This window comes from Palaemon carinicauda, chromosome 24 (assembly GCF_036898095.1).
Source record: "Palaemon carinicauda isolate YSFRI2023 chromosome 24, ASM3689809v2, whole genome shotgun sequence".
NCBI classification, from domain to species: Eukaryota; Metazoa; Arthropoda; class Malacostraca; order Decapoda; family Palaemonidae; genus Palaemon; species Palaemon carinicauda.
Window position 1 is genome coordinate 53,919,528 of NC_090748.1, and position 10,000 is coordinate 53,929,527.

A 10,000-nucleotide genomic window follows, 5' to 3' on the forward strand; every position below is an offset into this window, starting at 1 on the left:
GCTTATTTCAAGCCTAAAAGCTTATTTCAAGCTTAAAAGCCTATTTCAAGCCTAAAATCTTATTTCAAACCTAAAACCTAATTTCGAGCCTAAAAGCTTATTTCGAGCTTAAAAGCCTATTTCAAGTCTAAAAGCTTATTTCAAGCCTAAAAGCTTACTTCAAGCTTGAAAGGTTATTTCAAGCCCAAAAGCTTATTTCAAGCTTAAAAGCTTATTTCAAGCCTAAAAGCTTATTTCGAGCCTAAAAGCTTATTTCAAGCTTAAAAGCTTATTTCAATCCTAAAAGTTTATTTCAAGCCTAAAAGCTTATTTCGAGTTTAAAAGCTTATTTCAAGCCTACAAGCTCATTTCAAGCTTACAAGCTTATTTCAAGCCTTAAAGCTTATTTCTAGCCTAAAAGCTTATTTCAAGCCTGAAAGCTTATTTTGATTCTAAAAGCCTTTTTCAAGCCTACAAGCTTATTTCAAGCCAAAAAGCTTATTTTAAGCCTGAAAGCTTATTTCGAGCCTAAAAGCCTTTTTCAAGCCTACAAGCTTATTTCAAGCCTGAAAGCTTATTTCAAGCCTAAAAGCTTATTTGGAGCTTAGACTATTTCAAGCCTAAAAGCTTATTTCAAGCCTAAAAGCTTATTTCAAGCCTAAAAGCTTATTTCGAGCTTAAAAGCCAATTTCAAGCCTAAAAGCTTATTTCGAGCCTAAAAGCTTATTTCGAGCCTACAAGCTTATTTCGAGCCTATATGCTTATTTAAAGCCTAAAAGCTTATTTCGAGCCTACAAGCTTATTTCGAGCCTAAAAGCTTATTTCGAGCCTAAAAGCTTATTTCAAGCCTTCAAGCCTATTTCGAGAATAAAAGCTTATTTCAAGCCTAAAAGCTTATTTCGAGCCTAAAAGCTTATTTCGAGCCTCCAAGCTTATTTCGAGCCTAAAATCTTATATCAAGCCTAAAAGCTTATTTCGAGCCTAAAAGCTTATTTCAAGCTTACAAGCTCATTTCAAGCCTAAAAGCTTATTTCAAGCCTAAAAGTTTATTTCGAGCATGAAAGCTTATTTCAAGCCTTCTTCATTTCGAGCCTAAAAGCTTATTACAAGCCTAAAAGCTTTTTTCGAGCTTTAAAGCTTATTTCAAGCCTACAAGCTCATTTCGAGCCTTAAAGCTTATTACAAGCCTAAAAGCTTATTTCGAGCTTGAAAGCTTATTTCAAGCCTACAAGCTTATTTCAAGCCTAAAAGCTTATTTCAAGCCTGAAAGCTTATTTTGAGCTTAATTGAGTTTATAACTGCTTTTTTCTGTAGGTTGTATTGATAGAATATTTTATAAATATATGTCTTTCCTAATGTAGAGTTTATATTTCCTTAGGATGAAAGGATAATAAAGTCATAATTTTTGAAGGTAGGGCTATGACGGTCATGAGGCGGGCAAAAGATTTGGTCCTTTCTGCCTTACATGCAGGTGTGTCCGCTGTCCAAGTGGCTTCGCAGATTCAGTAATATTCCTGTGGGTATAGTCATTTACATGGATTCTACTAGTCTCTGACTAGATCCTAACCAGTGGGAGGCCAAGGAATTATTAAGAGAACCCTTTGATACAGCCACTTTATGCTGTTTTAATTTGACTGAAATACCTTTGGATGTTTGGCCGAGATAAAATAAGTTACATTCTAAACAAGTAATACTATATACTATATTATCATTTCCAGGACTATTCTTAATCAACATGTTTTTGAAGGTACAATTATAGTTAAGCACTACACTTATATCTAGTTTTTCCAAAAGGGGTATAACACCTGAAAAAAATACTATGAAATGGCAAAGAAGGTGTATTGTTAATTGTTTCCTTCTTCTACAACTGTGGCCTATATATATATATATATATATATATATATATATATATATATATATATGTGTGTGTGTTTATATATATATATATATATATATATATATATATATATATATATATATGTGTGTGCATAAATACATACATAGACACACATATATATATATATATATATATATATATATATATATATATATATATATATATATATATATATATATATATATATATACATACATATATATATATGTGTGTGCGTGCATATATTCAAATATATACTCTATATACATACGTGAATATATATATATATATATATATATATATATATATATATATATATATGAGTATGAATAGGAAAGCAAGAAGACTTCGGATCATCTTACATATTTATTCTACACCAACGTTTCGGGAATCCATTCCCATTATCAGGGCTACATAAAACACGAAATTATGTTTACATTAGAAATTAATGATATATTTTTTGCTTAAAATTGCTTTGGTATAAAAAAATATTAAAAACAGTTAAAAAAATAAAAATACAGAAACCTAGACGGTATATAAAAACATGTGGCTTACTGAGGTCCTTTACAATTATGATAATGAAAACACTTGTGATCAAAATAGAATGTCATAAAACAAAAATATACATATATATAAATGAATGGTCGAACTTACTGTCAAGAGATGTGGCTGAAAACTGTAAGAATATTTAAGAAATCTCTTGAAGAAAATGCTTTAACTACGAACAAAACAAAACATATCAACAAGGGATGATAGGTAATGGTAGTTAGGCAATATGTAATGGTGTGGAGGTGGTTTAATTATTTAAGGAAGGAGACAGTTTCTTGATGTAAAGAGATTCCAAGTGAAGGAGTGGAAGGCGATCGGATGTTTGGGAAAGAATTTCAAAATGGTTGTATTGGATATGAGTTTTACATGAGTTTGAGTGATTTCTTATTAAGGAAAATTCTTGGGATTTTAATATGGAACCAGTGCAATGACTGACACCCCTATGGGAATCGATGTGGACCTTCAGTAATCGTCGGGTAGAACCAATATAGCTTCCAAAATTACATTTTGGACGACAAGTATACTTGTAAACAACAAAGGACCGCATCAACTCCGGGAGGGTGTCTTTGAGCCTGAAATGTTTGCCAATATTTAAAGTTTTTTTTTTTTTAATATAGACTTAGGGATACAGTCCTGAGGGCAGCGGTGAGCTGGTTTCTGAAAAGAGCATTTTTTACATATGGCAATGATACATACACTAGTGTTTTGGGGACCTCAGGGCATTTATATTTAGGCTGAAAAATATCATTAAGAAATTTATTAACAATGTTTTCATAGAGGTGTGAAGGATAACAATTGCATGTAAAATATGTTTTTAAAAAGCCTAAGGATGTTGTTTTTAATTACTCTGACTACGTTCTGTCTAAAAAAAGAATTTTTACTTTCCTTAGGACTTGATTTTTGCCTTTCAAATTTTAAACCTAACTTTTATCAATTTTTTCTACAATTTGAACGTTTTTTTTTTCACTGCATTGGCAATCTTCCTGTACACATTAACTTAAAAGCAACCCAACAGTCAATTCATGATATTTCCCATAGGGTGTTTCCCTCTTTGAAAGTCACTAATTGGTTTCCCTTTTTTAAACAAGATGATTTTACAGAGTTAAAGACACTCTCTCGGAACAAGAATATTGTTATTTGCATACCAGATAAAGGTAAAGGCGTTGTTATTCTTAACCGCAATGACTATATCCAGAAAATGATTAATGTTTTATCAGACTCCAGTAAATTTTTGGAAGTTGGTGATCTCCAATATGGCCTAATTTTTAAAGGTGAAGATAAAATAAACCACACATTAAAACTACTCAAAGATAAAGGTATGTTGTCCAAACCGTCTTATCAATAATTATATACAGTAGTTCAGGTTCATCTTTTAGTGTTTTGTATGGGGTCACCTTTGGGTCCTACATTTTCCAATATATTCATGAGCCACTTGGAGGAAATATACCTTGGACAATGTCCGGAAGCATTTCATCCACGTTTCTATAAGAGATACGTTGACGATACTTTTTTTTTTTACTATGTAGAGAAAAATCCCATGCTGACAATTTTTTAGAATATGTAAATAGAATTCACCCAAACATTAAGTTTACCATGGAAATAGAAAAAGATAACCAGTTGCCATTCCTTGACATAGATATTTCACGCTCAAATAGAGGATTTCTTACAGATATTTTTAGAAAAGAGACATACACTGGTCTGGCTCTTAATTTTTTTAGCAGTTCGAAATTATTCAAGATTAACTCTATTCAAACCCTTTTATTTAGAGCATATTCCTTATGTTCGAACTGGCATGGCTTCCATAAAGAAATCTTTTTTAAAAAAACCCATTTTACATACAATTGTTATCTTTCACACCTCTATGACAAAATTGTTGATAAATTTCTTAATGATATTTTTCAGCCTAAATATAAATGTCCTGAGGTTCCCAAAAGACTAGTGTATGTATCACTGCCATATGTAAAAAATACTTTTTTCAGAAACGAGCAGTACCAACCGTGTGTCACACGATTGTATATAGAAATGCCATTTCTCTTTTTTGTATATAGTCTCCTGTGTATCTTCGCTCTCCCCTCGCACTGATAACGACCTGAATCAACTTGTCTGTTTTTCTCATCGTTAAATGTTAACAGAAACGGTTGTTGGTTGAAGAGGAAACAGCATGTTATATGTTATATCCTTCTTGCCCGGAATTGATGTAAATATAAACTGATGTTCTGTAATAAAGTTACTCAGTTGCTTTCATCCTGCCTTTTTAGTCACAGCCTCTGTCGACCCGTCACATTGGTGACCCCGGAAGTTGACTCGCTCCTCCCGCCTCCCCCCCCCCCCCCACCACCCCCGTCATTGGTACTATGGCGGACTCCACAGAAGTTGGCGCCGCCCCATTGAAACTTTCGTCGTTTGCCAGGGGAGAGGCGTTTACTTGGTTTTAGCGCTCAGAAATCCAGTTCCGCATGAAGGGCGTGACTCGTTCAACCACCAAAGCAGATTATGTTCTCACGGTGATACCTGAGGACACCTTCCCGGAAATCTCTGACTGGCTTTGTGAACAAGGAGACACCCCAAAAGCGTATGAGGCCCTCAAAACATACCTTCTGCAGCAGTACTCGCCGTCGCCAGCCGCCCGTATAGCAAACCTTTTTCAGCTCTCTTAACAACCGTTGGGGGACCAAAGGGCTGCACTCGCCCTTAAGGAAATGAACAATATCGCTCACCTGCAACCTGCCACAGACGGCTCTCCTTGTGAGGTGAACCTACTTCGTGCCCTTTGGGTACGCCGTTTACCCGAACCTGTACGCGCTGCCATACCCGATGTTGATTGTTTACCCATAAAGGACTTGATGACCAAAGCCGATGCCCTTATGGACAGCCGCTTCACGACCTTTAAGACCTCCATCAATGCCTCCACTCCTAATGAAGAGGACACCTATTCAACGTCAACCGAAGCTGACGTGAATGCCGTAGGATATACATGCCTACCCCGTGACGTGCCGGAGCGGCGACAAAGCCACCCATCACCCCGCGCCCCAACCAAAAACTTCTACAGCCACTTACTGCTGCCCATCGGCCGCAGTTTTACTACTACCACTACAGATTCAGGGCTGCCGCGAAGAAATGTGCCAATGATTGTCAGTGGCCAAAAAACGTGTAAGTAGGCCATCGCTCGTGGCGGTGGCCTCTCGTGTTTCGAATCTTTTCTTTTTACCTGATGCAGAAACGGGCGTGCGATTTTTGCTAGACACGGGTGCTTGTCATTCTCTTTTGCCAAGGGAACTCTTTAGGACACGACGTATTCTGTCTAAGTCTGCTGACGTCTGCCTGGTAGCTGCCAACGGATCTGAGATACCCAGCTTCAGTTACGAAAAACTCACATTATCGTTTGGAAACGGTAAATTTGATTGGAAGTTTCTCGTTGCTGATGTCACATTGCCAATCCTCGGTGCGGATTTCCTCTCTCATTTCCACCTTCTGGTCGATGTCACCCACCAACGATTGGTTCACCCAGACTCGTACTTGTCGACACCTCTTCAACCAGCCCCCTCCAACCTCGCTCTCCCCATTAGCACACCCACGGATGCCTACGCCCACCTCCTCAAGTTGTACCCGGAAGTTTTCCATCCAGAACCTCACCAAACGCCCACGGCTCCTGCCAAGCACAGTATTTATCACCACATCAAGACGACGGGACCCCCAGTCTTCGCAAAATTCAGACATCTGGCACCGAATCGATTGGCAGCCGCCAAACAGACGTTCATCGAAATGGAGGAAATGGGCCTTTGCCCAAAGGCCTCTAGCTCATGGTCATCACCTTTGCACATCGTCCTGAAAAAAGACAGCTCCCTCCCGTCCTTGTGGGGATTACAGGTGCCTCTACATGCAAACAGAACTGGATCACTACCCCTTCCCAAACATCGCCGACGTGACCTCCTAACTGCACAAAACGAAGGTTTTCTCGACGCTCGACCTCATGAAGGGGTATTATCAGATGCCTATGAACCCAGAAGACATCCCCAAGACCGCCATCACCACTCCGTTCGGTACATACACCTTGAATTACTCCTGTTTTGACCTTCGTAATGCTAGGGCCACTTTTCAACATCTCATGGATAGCATCTTAGTGGACCTCCCCTTCTACGTATGTTATGTGGACGACATACTTGTGTTCTCTTCCTCAAAAGAGGAACACTTCCGTCACCTGCGTATCATGCTTGACCGCCTGCAACAAAACAGCCTTGTAGTCTGGTATGACAAATGTACCTTTGGCGTCAATGAAGTGTCGTTCTTAGGGCACCGCATCACTCCTGAAGGAGTCCATCCCCTCCCTGAGAAGTAGCAGCCATTCAGAACTTCCCCATGCCCTCGATTGTCAGAGAACTGCAGGAATTCTTGGGCATGATCAACTATTGTCACCGTTTTCTGCCAGCCATTGCTGTCACTCTTGCTACCCTCAAGGGCAAGTCAAAAGACCTGAACTGTGGTCCCCTTCAAGAAGCGGACTTCTGCAATGCAAAGAATGCCCTATCAACCGCTGCTGCTCTCACTTTTCCCATCCCACATGCCCCTCCCCTTCTCTCCACCAATGCCAACGACGTCGCTATTAGTACAGTACTCCAACAGGTGTTCAACGGCTCGCCCTGCTCATTGGACTTCTTCAGCAAAAAACTGTCCAAGGCAGAATCGGGTTATACTATCTTCGATCGTGAATTGCTGGCGGTGCACGTGACTGTCCTTCACTTTCGCCATTTCTTAGAAGGTACTCCCTTTGTCCTTCGCACAGACCACGTGACTCTGGTGCACGCCTTCACTTGACAGTGTGATGCCTGGTCTGCCCGTCAACGTCGACATCTCTCCGGCGTAGCTGAATACAATTGCACCCTTCAATACATCCCTTGGAAAATGAATCCCATTGCCGATGCCGTGTCAAGAAACAAGTTGAATTAGGGGTGATTAATACAGAATTGCTGGTAAAAGGAGTTTCATTGCTATTGGGTAATGATTTAGCTGGGGAATTAATTGTACCAAATTTAATTGTTACTGATAGCCCCGTGGATGATAGGGTAGTTTTGGACAAACATTTGTTGGATGATGAGAAGGTAGATCTTGAACAAGCCCCAACCCATATAGTCACTTGGTCCCAAACAGAAGAAAAGGTAAATGACTTTGAAGTAGATAGTGATTTCTTAGCTAAAGTAATGTCTAGAGATAAACCAATAGCTGCCCAGAGGTCAGATCAATCCTCATCTTGTTTGCATGATAAGGCTGTTGATATAAAATCCTTGAATAAATCCCCTTCTTTTTCATAATAATGGTATCCTAATGCGTTTTTACCGTCCTTCTAACTATTCAAATCTTGATACCTAGAGTGAGAAATACCAAATTGTTGCTCCTTCTTCAGTACGCACTCATATAATGGAAATTGCAGATGATGGACCAGGTGGTCATTTGGGACAATACAAAACTCACTATAGAATACTTGATAAGTTGTATTGGCCTAATATGAGGAAAGGCGTAGGAGATTTCATAAAGACATGTCATGTATGCCAAGTAGCTGGCAAACCTAACCAAGTAATTCCTAAAGCCCCTTCACAGCCTATATTAGTTCCACATGAGCCCTTTGAGAAATTAGTAATAGACTGTGTTGGACCCTTGCCCAAGACGAAAGGTGGTAACCAATATTTATTAACTCTTATGTGTCCCAGTACTCGTTTTCCAGAGGCCATTCCACTTAAGAATATATATGCCAAAAATATTGCTAAACACCTTTTAAGTTTCTTTACTACTTACGGGATCCCAAGGATATCCAAACTGATAGTGGTTCTAACTTCACAAGTAAATTCTTTTCAGAAATCCTTAAGGAATTAAATATAAAACATAGCTTATTATCTGCATATCATCCGGAATCTCAGGGAGTCCTTGAACGATGGCACCAAACATTTAAAAGTATGTTAAAAAAAAGCTTTGTTTAGAGAGCAATCTTGATTGAGATGAAGGAGTAAAGTTTTTGTTATTTGCTATACGTGAGTCCCCCTAGGAATCCCTTGGTGTTTCTCCTTTTGAAATAGTAAATGGGAGATTATTAAGAGGACCCCTTGCATTAATTAAAGATGAATTGTTAAAGCCCCCAGACTCTAATTAGACTGTAACTGTTCAACAATATTTGAGTAACTTTAAAGAAACATTTTCCAAAGTTTGTAAAATAGCCAGTGAAAACTTAAGCAAAGCTCAGATTGAAATGAAAAATAGTTATGATAAAAAAACTAAAATAATGAAGTTCAACCCAGGAGATCTTGTGTTAGCATATTTTCCTATCCCTGGATCTCAATTTTCCTCAAAATACTTTGGTCCATATAAAGTAGTTAAAAATGTCAATAACCATACCCATGTGATTGAAACCCCTGATAGAAGGAAAAGTACTCAAATTATCCAAGGCAATCTGCTTAAAAGGTATCATTCCAGGAATACTGAAACTGGTTATGGAGACGAAATTGAAAATGTTTGGTTAAGGTCAAGGACGAGAAACCTGAAAACTTTATGGGAAAAATCCAGGTCAGTGTACATCGAACTTCTACCAGGAACTGCTCCCATACGACAACACCCTTATCGCATTAGCCCGGCCAAGAAACTAGTGATGAAAGAAGAGGTGGAATATCTTCTGAGAGCCAGATTAGCAAAACCAAGCAAGTCACAATGAGCGTCTCCCTGTCTATTGGTACCAAATGAGGATGGCAGCCTGCGACTGTGTACAGACTACAGGAGAGTAAATTCTGCTACTGTTAAGGATAGCTACCCTTTACCCCGTCTAGATGACCTTATAGACTAGATGACCTTATAGACTCTATATACCAAGCAAAGTATGTAGCTAGGATAGATCTCCTCAAGGGGTATTATCAGGTGAAGTTGACATCTAGAGCCAAGCTTATATCGGCTTTCATAACTCCTTTTGGGTTATTCCAGTATGAGGTAATGCCTTTTGGTTTAACAAATGCCCCATCCACATTTCAACGCATAATTAACTACACTATTCAGGGTCTAGAGGGAGTATTTGCATATCTAGATGATATATTGGTGATAGGAAATTCTTGGGAAGAGCTTTTGAAACGTTTGATTATACTCTTTGATAGATTAAGAGAAGCCCAGTTAACAATAAATTTACAAAAATGTGTTTTTGGTCAAGCTACAGTTACTTAATTGGGACATATTGTGGGTGGAGGTAATGTCAGGCCTAAACCTGCAAATGTTAAGGCCATTCTTAACTATCCAGAACCTAAGACTAGGAAATCCCTTAAAAGATTTCTAGGTATGGTTTCATATTACAGGAAGTTCTACCGTAATTTTGCTTCAGTAGCTGCCCCTTTACATAGTCTTACCAGCGCTAAAAAGAAGTATGAATAGGTTGAGAGGTGTCAGGCAGTATTTGAACATTTAAAATATTTTTTGAGTAGTGAGCCAGTCTTACACAGTCCTAATTTTTCTAAACCCTTCTCTTTAGAAGTAGACGCTTGCGACACAGGTGCTGGAGGAGTGTTGCTGCAGGAAAGTGATGGGGTACTCCACCCAATAGGATACACCTTCAGTAGTTTCAAGCCTCATCAG